Source organism: Octopus bimaculoides, chromosome 5 (assembly GCF_046866305.1).
Source record: "Octopus bimaculoides isolate indiv1 chromosome 5, ASM4686630v1, whole genome shotgun sequence".
NCBI classification, from domain to species: domain Eukaryota; kingdom Metazoa; phylum Mollusca; class Cephalopoda; order Octopoda; family Octopodidae; genus Octopus; species Octopus bimaculoides.
In genome coordinates, this window is record NC_142932.1 from 18,799,126 (window position 1) to 18,817,981 (window position 18,856).

An 18,856-nucleotide genomic window follows, 5' to 3' on the forward strand; every position below is an offset into this window, starting at 1 on the left:
TAATGAAAGAGGGAAAGAAAGCTGAAGTAAGAGAATAAACGGATTCAAAAATTAAAAAAAAGAAAACAATTAAAATTTAAAATAAAGAATGAATGAGGCTTGAGACATAAGACTGAAGAAGAGTGTCACGGAAAGTGAAAACTGGGGCAGACATGGCTGTGTGGTTAAGGAGTGAACCCGAAAACGGGTCGTTTCATGTTCACTCCTACTAGAGCCCAAAGCCGAATAATCCATTGAAAGTAAATTTGGTAGACAGAACCTGCGTGGAAGACTGTCGCAAATATACATATATGTGTGTGCGTGTGCTCGCGCGCGTGTGTGCTTGTGTGTGTGTGAATGTAAATGTGTATATATATTAATGTATGTATATGTGCATGAATATTTTGTCTTTGTTTCGGTGTTGATTTGTTTACTTCTCCGTTACTAAGAGAATAAGTAGCAGATTTAAAAATAAGTACCGGAGGTGAACTCTTCGGTTAGAAAAAATTCAAAGTGCTGCCCTAACATATTCACAGTCTAATGACTGAAACAATGGAATGATAAACGGTGAACATGAAGGTTTAAAGAAATACACTGAAAGATAGAGATAGAAAGTATAGATAAGCAGATATAAATAAAGTTTAGAGCATAGTCTGTAAGGAAACCCTAACACTCATAACATGAGAGATTAAACCAGTTCCCATGCCATATAAGATTATTATTATTATTATTATTATTATTATTATTATTATTATTATTATTATCATTATTATTTTATGTTTGACTTTTGTTTTGCATTTGTACAAGTTGGATCCAAGTCTCACCCAGAGACCTCAAGAGACAACAAGTTAGAAGTTCATGTAGGTGTTATGCCTAGGGTACCATATATTTGGATTTGTACAGTTTTGTTCAAGTGAATGTTTAAGAAACCATAAGAAAATTATGTGTTTGCTTTAACATTTGAGATCACATAGACAGTATTTTACGTAGGATATGGGCAGTTCCCATGAGCACTATCTTTTGAACTTCAGCCATTTTGGGGTTTCCTGGTATCTGAGCTAGGTAGTAATCAGCCCGTTTCGCTCTCATTCCCAGGGCACCTATGACAATAGGTATTGTTTTCGTCTTCAGATTCCACATTTTGCTAATTTCTATTTCAAGATCTTTATATTTGCTCAGTTTTTGGTAGGTCTTGACAGATACGTTTTTATCAATTGGGACAGTCATATCAATGAGGAGGCATGATTTTAGTCTGAAGTCTTTCAGTATGATGTCTGGCCTATTTGCGTCTATCTTTCTTTCTTTCTGTCAGTTTTATTATTATTATTATTATTATTATTATTATTATGTTTGACTTTTGTTTTGCATTTGTACAAGTTGGATCCAAGTCTCACCCAGAGACCTCAAGAGACAACATGTTAGAAGTTCATGTAGGTGTTATGCCTAGGGTACCATATATTTGGATTTGTACATAGTGTTGCTCTAGAGAATGTTTAAGAAACCATTATTATTATTATTATTATTATTATTATTATTATTATTATTATTATTATTATTATTATTATTATTATTATTATTATTATCATTATCATTACTGAAAATTAGAATCTCGAATATTGAGTTTACAAACTACTTTGGATTGGAAAAGTCGAAGGCTGTACGTGGGAATCGTGCCAGCGTCTGTATTTGAGTTTCAATATTCCGAAAAATAATTATTTCTATTTCCTCTCTAAGTTTCGAAATTCGTAACGTGTCAGCATCGAGTAAAGTTTCTAAATACGAATAAAGTTTTGAAAGTGCAACAGGAAATTCGAAATATTGCTTTGGTCAAATGATAGAACGTTTCCTTATGGAAGATGTGAGTTGAAATTCTTCTGGAATCTTTCGACTTCTATCCAAGTGATGTTGTAACCTAGACGGTGAGCTGGTAGGATAGTCTGCACCCCAGGCAAAAATCCTTAGCTGTGTTCTGTCCGTCTTTACATTCCACCGAGGTGTACTTTGCCATTTATCCTTTCGGTGTCGACAAAATAAGTACCAGTTGAGCACTTGAAATTGCTGGTCTTATGTCACAATTCGAAACCAATATTTTCACACTATTATTTACAGCTTGATTTAAATGTTGCAGAAAAGAACTGTTTGTCGTTCGTCTCGAAGTTTGTAAATTCTGATGACGTAAGAAGATAGAATGAATAAATGAATGTGAGGAAGAAAGAAAGATAAGTGTAAGTTAACAGAATATAAAAGCAAAATTAGCAAACAAGTACTGAATTAAAGAATTAATGAGTGAGTAGAAAAGAAGGAATAATATGGAGATACGAAGAAAGCGAAATACAAATAAACAAGAAAAGCACAAGAAATAATGAATGAGTATGTGGTGAAATGAGTGAAACAGTTGGAAAGAGAGTTCAAATTACAGAATCATAAATAGAAAGGAAGAATGTAAAATAAAAGAAAGGGGAAATGATGAATGGAATATAAAAAGACAAAATGAATGAAAGATAAAAAGGAATGAAGCAAAGAAATGGAAGGAAGATAAAAGAAATGTAAAAAGAGAATGGAGCACAGGAAGAAGAAAAAAGGAAAGAAATATCCATAAAGAGAAGAAAGAAGGAAAGAATTAGATGAAAAAGGAAATAATGAATAGGAGAAATAAGAATGAATGAAATGAAAAAGAAAGAATGAATGAAAGAAAAAGAAAGATGCAGAAAGATGGTAAATGAAGGACATGGTATGTGAATTAACTATAAGAAGGAAAAAATAAAAATGAGAGAAGGAAAAAGAAGTGTTCAAAGAATTAAAGTCAGAAAATCAAGAAATATTGTAAGGCTGAAAGAAAGAATGAAACAGAAAAGAGTGAAGGAAATAAAGAAAGAAAGAAAGAAATCGAGAGAGAAAGAAAAAGAATGGAGTTTGAAATGAAGGGAAAAAGCGAAAAGTGATTAAAAGGAATATAAAAACAAAGAAAAACACACAAAGAAGGTAAGCAGGTGTGAAAGAATAAAAGGAATATAAACCAGAAGAATGAATTTTGTAAATAGGAAAAGAAAGAATACCAATGAAAAAAATAGCAAAAAAGAAAAGCAGAAATGCCGAAAGCAAATAAATAAACCAAATGGAAAGATGAAAATATATAAATATGAAACAAAAGAAATGAAAAGGGAAAAGGGAAAGAGGGGGAAAGAGTAAAAGATGAAAATAAAGAATGAACAAAAGGAAACAAATATGTTGAGAAATAAGTGAGGAATGTAAAAGGAATGCTAAGAAACATTTGAAGAAAGACAGACAAAAACAGAGAAACCCCGAAAGAAGGGAAGAAAATTAAAGAGGAAACATGAAATAGAGATAAATGGAATAATTAAATAAGGAAGAATTTAATGAAAGAAAAATGAAAGAAAATGTCAATCTGAAAAGGCCCATTACGTGTAAGAAATCCGCTTTGCAATCACGTGGTTTCGGATTTAATCCCACCGTGAGGCATCATGGGATATTTGTTCTAAAATGGCCTTGCATCGAATGCAGTATCTTGCAGTGTCTTGAGGAATATCATTAATCGGAGTTTAGTCAAATGGTGATATATTTCCGAAAGGTGCGGATTCATGACGGACTAAAGGCTCATCAGACAAGCAAAATATTCAGAAGTCTTCCTTTATAGGCTACTATTACTTAGATGATTGTTTGATTTATTGTGGATATTTCCTTTTGTGATGTTATGTAATTTGGTGAAACTCCGAGTGACAACATTACTATTTCTAGTGACAATAAATCATATATACGTGTGTGCTTGTGAGTGTGCGCGCGCGTATGTGCGTATATGCATGGATGTATGTATAGTATACAAGAATAGTTGACTCAGCACATGATACAAACAAAAGTATTTATGGATTTACATACCAGTTGCATCCCTTTACAACCAGATTGAATTTAGCATTTTGACCGTTGAGGAGGCGTTCAAATATGGAAAATGCACTCCGTGACGCATATCTGACTCGGCTTTTTCTGCTAATCCGATTTAATTCCTTAAAATCCTACTCTATCATGGCCCTATTCGTACGACTTGAATCCGTAAAGGTATGAAAACTAGAAGAAAATCTAAATGGAATGAAAGAAGCGAAAAAGGAGTAAACAAATATTACAAAGAAACAAGAAAGAAAGAAAAGAAACGAAAGAAGGAAGGAAGGCAGAAAAGAAGGATGGAAGGAAGGAAGGAAGGAAGGAAGGAAGGAAGGAAGGAAGGAGGAAATTACTTTAAATGTCAGAGAATACTTACTGTACCAGTCTGTTTCGGGAACCGTCTTTTCGTCAAAACTGACCCCAGCGGCCGCAAGGAGCAGACGACATACATTTACATTGTCTCGTGCTGTTCTATAACCTTCACCTCCGCCATCAACATCAGTATCACAACTGTAAAGTGTGTAGGAAGACATTTTGATTCCTATTTTTCCACTTGTCGTTATAGGATCAGTCTCTTGAAAATTTCTCACTTCCGTCTCTAGATCTATCCACTTCCGGCTAATTTTATAATACGCTCAGCCACCACAGATATTCTCTTTCCTTGCCTTTAATTAGTTTTTGTTTAATTGCTGTGTTATAATGTTACTTGTTGGTATTGTTGATTGCATACTGTTGCTGATTTTGTCAAGGTCACATTTTCACAGAAAAAGGCTATTATGAGAAAGCAATGTGAGATATGAATTCCGTAGCTATAGCAGATTAACTCCCACTGAAACTTGTATAGTCCTGTTTATTACATAGATATTTCAAGACTTATATCATTCCAATCTTAACTATATAAGTTTATATTTCTATCAAAGAAAAGAGGCTATTTATAAAATTGACAATAAACTTGTAGTGTTAAATTCATGCTAAATGTTATATATATAAATATGTGCGCGTGTGTGTGTGTGTGTAAGCATGTGTTTGTATGCATATGTGCGTTTCTCTGTCTATCTATTTATTTGTATGTCTGTCTGTCTGTCTATCTACACACACACACACGCACACACACACACACACACACACACACACGCATACATATAGCGTACTATTTATTTATATAATACGATATTTATATTTGACGAAATACGTAGGGATATATAATGAAAAATTACTGGTTAATTGTACAGATGTATAAGATTCGCGATTAGTGGAGGAAATAACTTGAAGAAGTCATATGATCAAGGAAAATGATTGAAAACTGAGCTGAAGAAATACAAAGAAGTCATATGTTACATAATGTTATAGTGTTTAATTGAAATAGCAATAATAAAATTATAACTACGATTTATGTTAATATTAATCATAGCATGTGTATACATATAATATTTTATTCTTTTTTTACGTAAATTTGTCGCTATTTGAACTCTAGAACTGACTGATTGAAATCTACAGTTTAAAATTATAGCCAAGCTAGTCATACACACCCCTACGACATTCAGTGCGTAATTATATTTCAGCTGAGTGAATAATACTGTGTAAGTAAGACCAATTAGAAAACAATGTTAGAGAGCAGGAAAGTAGACCCAAACACCTCGTTAGTGTAATCGACTTCACTTAAGTTCACATAAGTTCACATAAGAATCAGATAAATACGTGTGTCGTTCTAATTTTGTACGGATTACGGACGGTGAAAGGAAGCGGGGAACGAAGTTTCCCGACAGCATGTGTCATCTACTATTCCTTTCTTTCTTTCTCTCTTTTTTTCTTTCTGCTTTCCACCCCCATTGTCTGTTAATTGTCTGCACTAGTCACACTAGAAATAATGATGACTTGTGCGTAATGAAATCCTATTGGTGTATATATAATCTACTTTTTGATGACTCTTAGTATTAAAACTGTCCTTGGTCCATTGTCAGATTTCACATAATAATCTTTAGTGATTGTTCTAACGATGTACTTTGTATTATCTTCTTTAATTGTTGTTTAATTATTCTGTATGCGTGTGTATATGTGTATGTTGCTTTCAGTTTAGCACTGTCTCTAAATTGCACCACAACTGAATTTAAGAATCAAGCACAGCAAGAACACAACTAAATAAAAACCCAAAAGATTCAAATGGTAACTAACTTGAATTTGATAAGACACATAGTTATTATGAAGAATGAGTTGAGAGTGAAATATATATCTTTCTACTCAATCCTATTAGTGCAGCACCTACAGGCATTTTCAAATATTCTGTAACGAGAGAATCAGGATATAGATTTAACTAAAAATCCCGAAGAACGTATGTACGGACAAAGAATTACACAGGCGCATTGCGATGAGGATCTTACTGATATAACTCAGTAAATGAATGGTTAATATGCTTGTTATCTTAGAACCCTTCGGTCACAAATGACCATAGGATTGCACCTAGTGCGGGCAATGTTCTTTTATGGGAGACCAGCAGTCACCCATGTATAGCAGTCTCCCCTCTCCACGCCACTGATGTTGTCCAAGGAAAGCCAAAGGCCGACACAACTTGTCATCAGTGACGTCGCAACTCATTTGTACAGCTGAGTGAATTAGAGCAAAGGGACATAAAGTATCTTGCTCTAGAACGCAACACACAGTCCAGTCCGGGAATTGAACGTACTACCTCATGATTGTGAGCCCGGCGCTCTAACGACTGAGCCATGCGCCTTCACATGCTTGGTATAGCATTGTATTTAATGGGAGAGGTATAATAGAGTCAGTCAATATTCGTGGTGGTAAAGATACAAAGAATGGTTATGATAAAGACAAATAGAATACAAAATACAAATAACGTAGCATTATCACCTTTGTTGTGACCTTCCGTTAAATTTCTTGTGCGTGTGTGTGTGTGTGTGTGTGTATGGGTTCGCATCGTATGTATCCATGCCTTTTATATAGATTTATTTATTTATTTCATCTATCTCTTGCATCTTATATTTATCCCAGGTATATAACAAATATATTTATATGTTTATTTATTTTTTATACCTCTATCTCTATTTCTCATAAGTATCACAGGTAACTGCATATATGTCTTTTGTGTGTGCATTACCCTGTATGTATGGTTTAGGATTTTTTCCTCTCTCTTCTGTCTTTAGTCATATGGTGTCGTGTGATGGTGGGTGTTGCTGTTCTATTCGTTTTTTTTTCTATTGAAGCTCGGTCTGTCTACAGCTATGTGTGTAGCCTCTGTGATCTAATTGTCGTGTCATTTCTATGTGTCGATAATACATTAACCTTTATGCTATTAATCGAGCCTCCATGTTCTGCCTGAGCATGTTGGTAGAGCACTGACGAGCTTTTCCCTGCTTTGAGCTCTCGCCAATGTCCACCTGTACGCCCTCCTATGCTGCATGCAGTCTCTCGAATGTAGATAGTTGTCATGCTCCTGCACCGTTCCTCAGTACATCGTACGTTTTACACTACATTCCAAATCTTACAGTTAACCCATGGGTTCATCCTATATACAACACAATTGTTCTCCGTACAGGGGAACTTATCAAAGGGATATGTGTTGCAGATCAGGAATTTTAAAGGGGTAACAGGCCACTCTACTACTTTAATTCGTAGATTAGCCTTACTTAATGTAGCATCGACGAACATGACAATCTGGTATCTTTTTTTTGTCATACCAAGTGCTGGCCTTATTTATCTTATTACTGGTCCTTTCTGTGCTGTTCCAGGATTTACTCCTGTAGAGAGGATAGATCCCCTTAGTATTACTCTCTATGATAGCTGTGTACTTAGTCCTCCTGGCTCCTTTGTATACTTTTGCAACACAAAGTGATAACTATATATATATATATATACATGGAGGCTCAAAATTATCGGCAGCAACAGGGATTTGAATACAAAAATATATCAAAATCATATTAAAACACCGTTCTCCTGTTATTGTTCGGAGTCCTATTTAAACCCAATGTGAGATATTTCCAATAAATTCTCCTGAATGACACATACCAAAAGACTACACTACAATATCCCTCGCACACTATAACACGGAAGCAAGCACGTGTCTCATTTTGCATTCAATTTCCTACCTTAAATCATCTTATTTAGCTCAGCATCCGGCTTCCGTCCAGGTAACGACTAGCGTGTAGAACACATTTTCACCGGAATTGCATTATTATTTCTTTTTTAATTCTTCTTTGGTTTTTTCAGATTTTACATTACCGTTCCTCCTTTGTTTCCATACTACATACTACCCGATCAATAAACCCTTTTTAATTTTACGAACGTACAAAATTTAGACGATGACAGTGAAGTCTCAATTTTTCGGTCTCTCTTTCCACCTAGCTGTGCATTATCTACATTTTTAGAGTGACCTCAATATCATTGGAGAATTTTTTGAAAAAAAAAAAAAAAATTAAGAAAGACAGAAAGAAAGAAAGAAAAAGAAATAAATCCACATATCTCGCTACAAAATACAATATTTCCCTCATTGCAAGTATCTATACCCACAACACAAAAATAATAATTACATTTGAAAAAGTAACAAATAGAAATGGCAGTTGAGATTTCAATAAAATTTGTGGAATCGATCGAGCCTTGGACAAAATTCTACGCTGTATTTGTTCCATTTCTCTGAGTTGTGAGTTCAAATCAAGTCTAAATCAGCTTTGCCTTTAACCTGCTGGGGTGAACGGAGAGATAAAAAAAATGCCAATCCAAAACGATGGACTGGTGGAACTGAAAGAACATACGACCGTATGCCTTGTGGTGTTCCTGCTTTATTTCTTTTTGCGTCCAGATTTCAAATCCTATCATTAACTACTTAACCCATTACACGGTTTAACAACGCCATCTAGTACCTTGGGTACAACAAGGAGAATTCATTCTGTTGCAAGAAATCAATCTAGATTTCCCGGAGACCCTGCAAATGGCTCAGAGCATTGCTTTTTCTCCTGACAAAAAGATAAAAAAAGATATTTAATAACGATTGCTGATATATGTTATTCTAATTGTTGTTAAGCTTGTTGACCTTATTGATACAACAACTGTTGCAGCTAATGCTGTCGTTGTTGCTGCTATTGTTGTTTATCTCGTACATGTTTTGCTCTTATCAATATTAACATTGTTTTTGCCACTTAATAAGTTTGGCAGTTGTTAGACCTACAACAACATATAATGCGAGAACAAAATTGGTACCAAAACAAACTGCAAATCATCATAGTTCAGAGTGTAACATTTTTTCTTCATGATTTATGCATTATCACTTTCATTCCCTCCGTTTCTCTTCATCTTTCACTGTGTATTTCTCTCTCATTCTCATTATTTTTCTATTAATCTCTCCCCTCAATCACTTGATTGCAGTATATATACATAATCTCATTCTTCACCCAATATCTCACTTTCCATCTTTCACTTTTCAATGAATGTCTCTAATTTTAACTGTATCATCCCTCTCTCTCACTCTCTCTCTCTCTCTCTCTCTCTCTCTCTCTCTCTCTCTCTCTCTCTCTCTCTCACTATCTCTCTCTCTCTCTCACTCTTTCTCTCACTCTCTCTCGCTTCCTCTTCCACTCTCAGAATATTTTATTCTAACGCCCTCACGATTTCTCTTCTCTCACATCTTATCAATATATCTCATGTTGGCTCCTCGTTTATAACTATAACGTTCAGTTTGGCATTGCTCATAATATATCTGTTATAATATTATATTATATTACTCAACTACCTACCTACCTAGATACCTACCTACCTACGTGCCTCCCTGCCCGACTGCCTACATACTTACATACATACATATACCAGTATACATACATAATGAATGCAGACATACTTATCTATCTACCTATCTATCTATCTATGTGCCAGTGTGAGTGTATTTGAATGTAATCAAATAAAAATTCTTCTCCATGATAGCCAAATACATTCAAGTTACACACACATATATATACATACATATATTTACATATGTACGTAGCTATATGTATATATAGAGAGAGACAGAGTGTGTGTGTGCGTGTATATGTTCTGCGTTATTCCTTTAGCTTGTAGCCAAATAAAATTATACACATACACGCACATATACACACACATTTTATACATATATATCCACTTATACATTCATACATATGTAGTAGAGATATTTTTTCGTGTGTGTGTGTGTGTGTGTGTATCCACGCGTGTGTGTATATATGTATGTGTGTATGCGCGCGCGTGTGTGTTCATTGTTCACAGAAGAAACTTTCTCCACACCATTCCCATATCTTATTGGCATTCTTTAATTTCCTCCTTCCCTGTTTGTTTATTTGTTTATCCCTGTATTGTTTTTCACTGCAGCAGATTATTGAACTAAAGAATGAGTGCATTGATGATATAAGAGAAAATAATAGATTAAATTATACAAACACAACGAAAGAAAAAGAATTGAGAGTTTCAATCTATACAAAAATAAATTTCACCGTTGGCACCCGGCCACACGTTTTGAAGGAGAAATTTAGGTGATGCAATCTCCCCTGTACCTGATTGTTTTTGTATTTTAATATCCGCAATTTCCAAGCTATACTTGTGTGACACACACACACGCGCACACACACACACACACACACACACACACATATATATATATATATATATATATATATAAACATATGCACGCAAACATACAAACATACATACATACATATATACAAAGACACATACATGCATTCATACATTTGTGTGTTTATACTTGTGTATATTGATGGATAGGTAGACAGATAGAGAGATTCATAGACAGGCAGACATATATGCATACATAACATACATTCATATATATATATATATATATATATATATATATATACACACATATGTATATATATGTATGTATATGTATATATGTGCCCCTGTGTATTTATATATACGTATATATATATATATATATATATATATATATATATATATATATATATATATATATGTGCCCCTGTGTATTTATATATACGTATATATATATATATATATATATATATATAAACATAGATATACGTATAATATATACATATATACATCTGTGTGTGTGTGTGCGTGTTTATATATATAAAGGCTATATACCCACACCATATAAAAAAGTAAAAATAAAAGAAATGAATTGAGGTTTCTGAGTTATAGTGTAGAGATAACAACGGGAAAAGTTAGGAGCGATGCGTTTTAGGCCTCCTAGTGGTTAATGAATGACTGGAACTCACTCTTAGGGAATGCAAAGCAACGTAAAATACATACCTAGACAGGAAGTAGTAGGAAAGAGAATCTATTTGAAACTGAAAATAAAACTTGAATAAAAAGAGGAAGAACATCTGCTAAGTATATAGAGAATTAATATATTTACCCACGCGTTCTCAGCGTCTTCTGTCATTTGCCAATCACTCAAATATTGAGGAAATAAGATTCACGTCCCCACCTTTTTGCTTCTATTATCCTAACTGTATTGACCTTCTCCGAAATGTCGGCAACTTCACACCACTGAGCAATACTTAATTTTATTTCTCACGTTGTCTAAATAATATTACACTTTCGAACGCAGGCCATCTCCAGTTTTATGGACGTGATTCAATATCGCGATAAAAGTTCTTGTGTAACATCTAACAAATTCTGCGATACAATAATAATAATAATAATAATAATAATAATAATAATAATAATAATAATATTAATAATAATAATAATAATAACAAAGGCAAATAGACCATGAAAAAAAAATGCTTTCTAATTGATGTATCAATACCAGCAGATGACAACGTTTCTCTAAAAGAAATGGAAAAACTTTCAAAATACAAAGACCTGGAAATATAGGTAACTCGAATGTGGAATCTAAACACAGAAACAATTCCTATCATAGTAGGTGCCTTAGGTATAATAAAAAAATATTCAGACAAATACATAACAAAAACACCAAGACTTACAAATATATATAACATACAGAAAAGTGCACTACTGGGCACTGCACACATCCTACGCAAAACACTTTCAATACAGTAACCATAAGAGCACCACAGCAAACCACAGCACATACCCAAGGCGCACAGAGCTGCGCTCGTAGTGAAGTGAAAGCACGTTATAAAAATAAAACTACTGAACAATAACAATAATAATAATAATAATAATAATAATAATAATAATAATAATAATAATAATAATAATAATAATAATGGCACTATCATGCTATTAGCTGTCAGAAGTGAAAGTGCTCACTGCTAGTGAAGTATCTGTCTGTCTGCCTGTCGGTGGCCTGTCGATTCTTTGGCTACTGACAGCTAATACCATGACTGGCCGGAGCGAGCTATATGTCTGTCTGTCTGTCTCTCTATCTATCTATCTATTACTCGAAAGTTCGCGCGTCCGGGCTAGCTAGTCGTGAGTGGTCGATCCTATTATTTTTAAACTTCAAACTTCATTTGCTTTCTATTTTGATAAATTCTCTCTGTTGAAAATTATATTTTTATATTTTAAATAATTTGCAATTTCAGGAAATATGTTTTTATATTAAATTTGTGTTTTCTACTCACGACTAGCTAGCGCGGACGCGCGAACTTTCGAGTAATAGATAGATAGAGAGAGAGACAGACAGACAGACATATAGCTCGCTCCGGCCAGTCATGGTATTAGCTGTCAGTAGCCAAAGAATCGACAGGCCAGCGACAGGCAGACAGACAGATACTTCACTAGCAGTGAGCACTTTCACTTCTGACAGCTAATAGCATGATAGTGCCATAATAATGATAATAATAAACAGGATCAATGTGAAAGAAGAAGAAAAATAAACAACTATGACGATTTGTAGTGTGAAATACGAAGGTTGTGGTTAATGACGAGAGTAGATGTGATACCAATAGTAATGGGTGCCCTTAGAAGTATCAGCATTCAACTACCAGCATGGCTGAAAAAAGATTGGTGAAGGCGTGAAGATAGAACACCTACAAAAATCAGTATTGCTTTTATCTGCAAGAATTCTTCGCAGAATTCCTGAAACATGACCAGTAAACAAGTGTCACCTTAGTCTGCTGGCTGTGGACAGCTGACACCTCCCATCATATCTAGCAAAATAAGCTGGGAGTTTTCCTATAATAATGAGGAGGAGGAGTGTATCAACGGCTACAAAAATACAAATACAATAACTTCAGATTTCGGCAGAAGGCCACCAATTTTAAGCAGATGGTACTTTATACCGTGGACCTCAGTAATTGACTAGTATTTCCTTTTAACGAAGTTGTGAACACTGTATAGTGTATCCAATCGTATTTTAAACAAAGAACAGTAATGTGCGTCTGCATAGCTCTATGATTAAGAAGACGGCCTCGTCTTTCGCAAATGTCAGCCAAAAGCCTTCTAAGTATGATGAGAGAATGTTTAAGAGAGACTACATCCTAGAAATATAATTAATAAAACTTAAAATTAATATCAAAGTGTTTAGTTGGTACAAAATTATTTAAACAAAATCTAAATAATAATAAAAGTAGTACATACAAATTATCGGCATATGAGCAGATCAGAAGAAAACCTTAGAGAAATAATTGTAACTAATGTATATTTGTAGAGATGTGTTCAAGTTGATCTCCAGCGTTGATGTCATCAACATTAATAATTTGTTGGTTGTTTAGTTAGGGTTTTATTGTATCTCGGTAGCAGCCGATTAGCCCAAATAGGACAAAATTATGATAAATGGAATTCAGATAAGACTTTCACGGAATTAGAACTAGTTTAGTATTTATTACTCATTAAGGCAGCGACCTGGCAACATCATTAGAACGACAGACAAAATGCTTAGCTGCATTTCACCCGTCTTCAAGTCCTGAGTTCAAATTCCATCGAGGTCGACTTTTCCTTTCAACCTTTCGTGGTCGATAAAATAATTACCAGATGAGCAATGGAGTTGGTGTAATCGACTTACTCCTCCCCGAAATTGCTGGCCTTACGCCAAAATTTGAAACTATACATACTATTTTTGGAATAGTATATGTGAATGCAAAATAGTATTCCTAATAGATCGAACGATTGCATAGCAGCTTCTATGTCGGCTCCTATTATTTGTATTTTAAAACTTCAGTGTATATGTTGTTGAACTCAAAGGGATGAAGAATACAATGAACCACGGTGACCCCTCAAAAACATGAATATGTAAAAGTTCACAGCAAAGATGTTGCAGGTATATAGTGTAGATCCCTACTAATTCTGTTAAATTAAGTTGATAATCACTGACGATGATAATATTCAAAACCTTTGTCTATTTCTTGCATACAGTGAATAACGAAAATGTATTGTTAATCACATTAGACATATATATTAGTGACTTTGTAGTATTGGCACCTTAAAATGATGTTGCTTCTGGAGAACTATATTTCGATTACTGCCTGAAAATTTTTACTTAAGTTTGTTGCATTAATTACAAAGAAAAGAATGTACAGCGTAAGTTTCTACACAACATCCCAGTATATGCACCTTAGTTTCAACTTTAACTTTTGTAAGTTGATTTGTGAATTGTTGAGAATCATAATGGATAATTGAATTAGAAGATGGAGAAGAGTGTCTATTTCATGATATACATAATGAGAATGAGACAGAAGTGGAGATGAAGTGACTACTTGTAGCTGGATTGTGAAAATAGATGCTTAGTTTAATTTTGAGCAAAAGATATTTTGTTGCATTAAAGGAATCAAAATGAAGGAGCAGCTTGTTTTAGAAAGTTGCTTTGTCCCATAAGATAAATAATCTTTCTGAAACTTGTGAGATCGATATAGTAGATATTGATCTTGAACATCACCACGTTGCTGATTACGGGTGAAGCGTAAATGGAGGAAAGAACCCAAATTACCTGAAATTTGGGGAAGAAAACTGGGAATGTGGGTTCTGCGAGTAAGGCACAATATGGATAACAATAAGCGAAAAAGTTAGCGCTTGAAGTTGACGTCGATGAAGGTTGTACACAACCAGCTAGCTCTGAGAGTTCATTAAGCAGAAAAGATAGAAAATTAGATGGATGAGATCGCCACTGTTTCTTGAAGGTCAAATTGTATTGGTGATGGTTTACATGCTTCTCTGTAGAATGACGTACTTTTGGGCACATTCTAATATGCTTTAGCATCATCATCCTGATTGCGGGGGCAATATTCGTCTATAGATATCACTTGAGATTTGTTAGAAAATGGAGGGACTGAATTGTGTTCTCTGTTTTTTTTTGTTTCTTTTGTGTTTTTTTTTTCTTGCTTGTATAGTTTATCTAACATTGCACATCTTAATATATCTATTGGTATTGAACGCTTGCATGTTTTCTCTGATTAGAAGGCGGGAAAGAAGATTAGTAATTTGCTGTGTGAAGTGACAGTTCTTGTGCTAACGAATATCACAACATCGACATGCTACCAGTACGCTGGATAATATCTTGAGCTATTTTCACATGCAAATATTGAATCTTTGGCATCAGATATCTTGATTGCACACAAATGACCAATGAGTATTGAAGGTTTGTGTGAAGTACAGAGTTGTAGCATCAACTAAAAATATCTTAGCAGTGTTGCGGATTAGAAGTGTGGGAAGGTTATAACTTAAGAATGGTTCACACCACTGTAGAAATTCTGACCCAATCTAAATTAACGATTGCTAAGGTGGGTGCTGTAATCTGAGAGACTAAATCCGGATGAACAGTCAACATACCTAAGAGGTTCGCGAGTCTGAGATGGTCGAATGTACAGATGATATCAAGCAAACACAACGTCGTTTCTTTGAACTAGATCTTTTAAAGTAAAGGGTCCAACAATGACTGAAACATTAAAGTGGATCTTGAGTACATCAACATGAAAGAAGTCGCAGTGTTGGATGAAGGGGGAGTTGTGTTGTTTGAGACGGTTGTTAATGATTTTCTTGTTCAACATTTTCGGGAGGTAAGTGTTATGCTACATCTTAAAATGGTAATGAATATTGAACCCTTATAGAAAGCCTCATACCCGCCGTTGTAATAAACTCTTCTGTCAACTAGTGTATCTTTATTGGATGAGTAATTGGCTCATTCTTCATTAATAATTCTTTTACTACTTAATTAAAGATGATTTCTGACTTGATTTATAAAGCTATATTTTTTATTCTTTATTCATTATTATTTCATTTAATAAAAAGTCGATGGTAGTGTTTGTGTTAGCGATGGTGGTGGTGGTGGTGGTGTTGTCGATAGTAGTGGTGACGGTGGTAGTGATGATGACGATGGCGGTGGAGATGTGGATGAAGCTGATGATGACGAAAACGACGGTGATGAGAAGAACTGCGGTGGTGAGAAGAACTGCAATGTTGCTTCTATTTTTCATGTTAGTGATGATGGTGATTCTGTGAGACATTTGATATTATCTGCTTAAGAGGTTTGCGCCATCACAGCAAAGTTAACAGAACTTCCTTTAAAGAAATACTATCCTGAAATTCTTCCTGATAGCATTTCCAAAATTTTGCGGTTTTGATTAATTTTCTCGAACGAACAGAGAACTTAGAAAATTGGTTAAAAAAACATAAATGGAAAAAAAGGAAACGGAACGAAACAAAGAAAGCAATTCAGGAAATATAAAACAAGGAATAAAAAACGAAATAAGGCAACAAACTGTACAAAAAAAAAAAAATCCCCCAAAAACAAAATTCAGACATTAATATTTTTATTGATTTTTTTCCATGGAGTCCATTTGCAAACCCTGACAGCTATTTTATAAAACAAATTAACTCTATTCAATCAATCAATACTGACGATTTGCTGTGTGGTTGAGGTCTTTGGAAAAAGCAGAAATAAAAGAAAACATGTTATGTGGCTTCGCACTATTTCTAATAGAATGTCAAACTTTATGACTTTATGGAAGCTCAGATTTAAGAAGTCGTTCATTGCAAGCTGAAGCGGTAAAGACATATATCAAGTTGACATATTTATGGAAAATACGTTGTGTAAAACTTCCATATCAAACATTCTCGTTGCATATATTGGATCTTCAGATGATGAAAATTTACGATCGAGTTCTCTTTTTATTTATGGCAAAGTGTAACGTGTATGCATCTATCGGAGTTGTAAGATTATGATTAAATATTTTCGTGCACCTTTCACTCAAGACGTTTGATAAAGCGTAAACGCATTCCTCGAAGCGTGATGACACCACAGTCTGAATTAAGGATAAATAATGGAGCTCATATCTGCCATGCACTGTAGATATACTTTCAGTATCTATGGCGTGCAAAATTCTGTATGTTTAACAAGATATATCTAAGCTGCATGTGCATGTTATTTATCACTATATATTGTCTTTCTTTACTTAGATTTCGTTCGTACAAGTGCTAATGATTTGCGTCCAACTGATAAAACAGTGGGTAATATGTTTCTGTTTGTATACAGTGCACTTTGTGTAAGTGACACAACAAATTTGGGGTGAATAGCTTTAGAAATTGATGTTGTATACTTTTGCGACGTGGGATATGTTGATGGGCTTCGTCACTCAATTATTTTCTTAGATAGTTGGGAGTTGAATGGTTTAATTTATTTAGAGGTTTACTTATATATATATATATGACTTGCTTGCACAGATGCATACATGTTCTCTGAGAGATATGAACAACAGATTGCTTTATAACAATGTTAGGTATATGCTCTTAGATAGAACATAACATTTCTTTTGGTGCATTATGACATTCTTCTAATATCACTTTATCTGTGCTTGTGTACTTACCTGTTATTTTAATCTTGAATTGATACCGCTCACACCTCATCCATACAGCATTAATGATATTCGGGTAGTTATTTGTAAGTATATTTGTTTGCGATTCTTTCCTCTACTGTATTTAGAGAATTGATGCTAGTTGTTCTGTCTTGTCTAATACAAAATGTTTTAAATACATGCAAACCTGTTGTAGAGTAATATTTCTCATTTGCAAACCGCATTTATCCGAAGTCAAAGATATTTACATGCAGTAAATGACTGAAGTTTATGAAAGAGACTTATTTAAGGCTACTAAATGACAGACTCCTTATAGCATCGTATTAAGTGTTTTGCGATAATCGTTCTGGTTGAAATCCCACGGATGTCAACGTGGCACTTTTTTTTCTTTCGGTGTCATAAATATAGTTGCACTCCACCGAGATCGTGTCTTCGTTTTTTTTTAAATATTTATTTATTTATTTTGTCAGTATCTTTTTCTCCTTCTGGAATAATTTAACTATGTTCACATCTGGGAAGAGATAGGCTCAACCTGGTCTTAAAATTAGTGCAAGATACCTGCCTATCATGATGGTAACTCAATGACCCCATCATGGGGTTCAAGGCGCATAATATGGCTTGACATAACAGGAAATTATTGCAAAGACCCGAAGGGAAAACAATGTTATATTGAACATGTTTTGATCTCACAACATATGGGAATCTTAACATTCAGAGGCTACATTTTAGACTGCTATTCTTTGTTTTAGTCATCCCTCTCGTATTGCAGAAACAACAGTTCTTATGATTTCTGATTTAGGAACAAAGCCAGCAATTGTTACGGCTAGGATAGATCGATACCCTCACCTCGAATTTTCAACCACGAAACGATGAAAAGCAAAGTTGACCTCGAACGAAATTCAACTCGAAATATGAAAAGCGAGAACAACTACCGCAACGCTTGCCAACGCTTTAAAAGTTCTCCCACTCCACCACACTAGCAATATTTATAAGGCTATGAATTTTATAGACTGACAACGACATATAAACCACTTAGAATTCATTCCTTTAAATCCACGCGGAACGTAGAGCTCTAACAAGAGATCTCTCTCTATTTTTTATCTTTGCCAATGGATTGTTGTCCCAGTTATAGCCGCTTGCAAGTGCTTCAGTTTTTGTTTGCCATTTCCATGTTTTATTTTATTTTTTTTTACTATGCCACGCTTCCGTCACCATTGGAAAGAGTTTTTTTTCTGTACTAGAGGTTTCAAAATGAAGGAGCAGCTGTT

General features: G+C 34.4%; 1 long non-coding RNA gene across 1 annotated transcript in view; it reads right to left on the reverse strand.

The window, feature by feature from the left end:
- LOC149135435 (uncharacterized) overlaps positions 1-4,614 on the reverse strand; it is an 8,503-nt gene extending 3,889 nt beyond the window's left edge. The window contains exon 1 of the long non-coding RNA XR_016241778.1: positions 4,250-4,614. This is a non-coding gene — a long non-coding RNA (uncharacterized LOC149135435). The remainder of the gene's footprint in view (positions 1-4,249) is intronic.
- Positions 4,615-18,856: the final 14,242 nt, after the last annotated feature.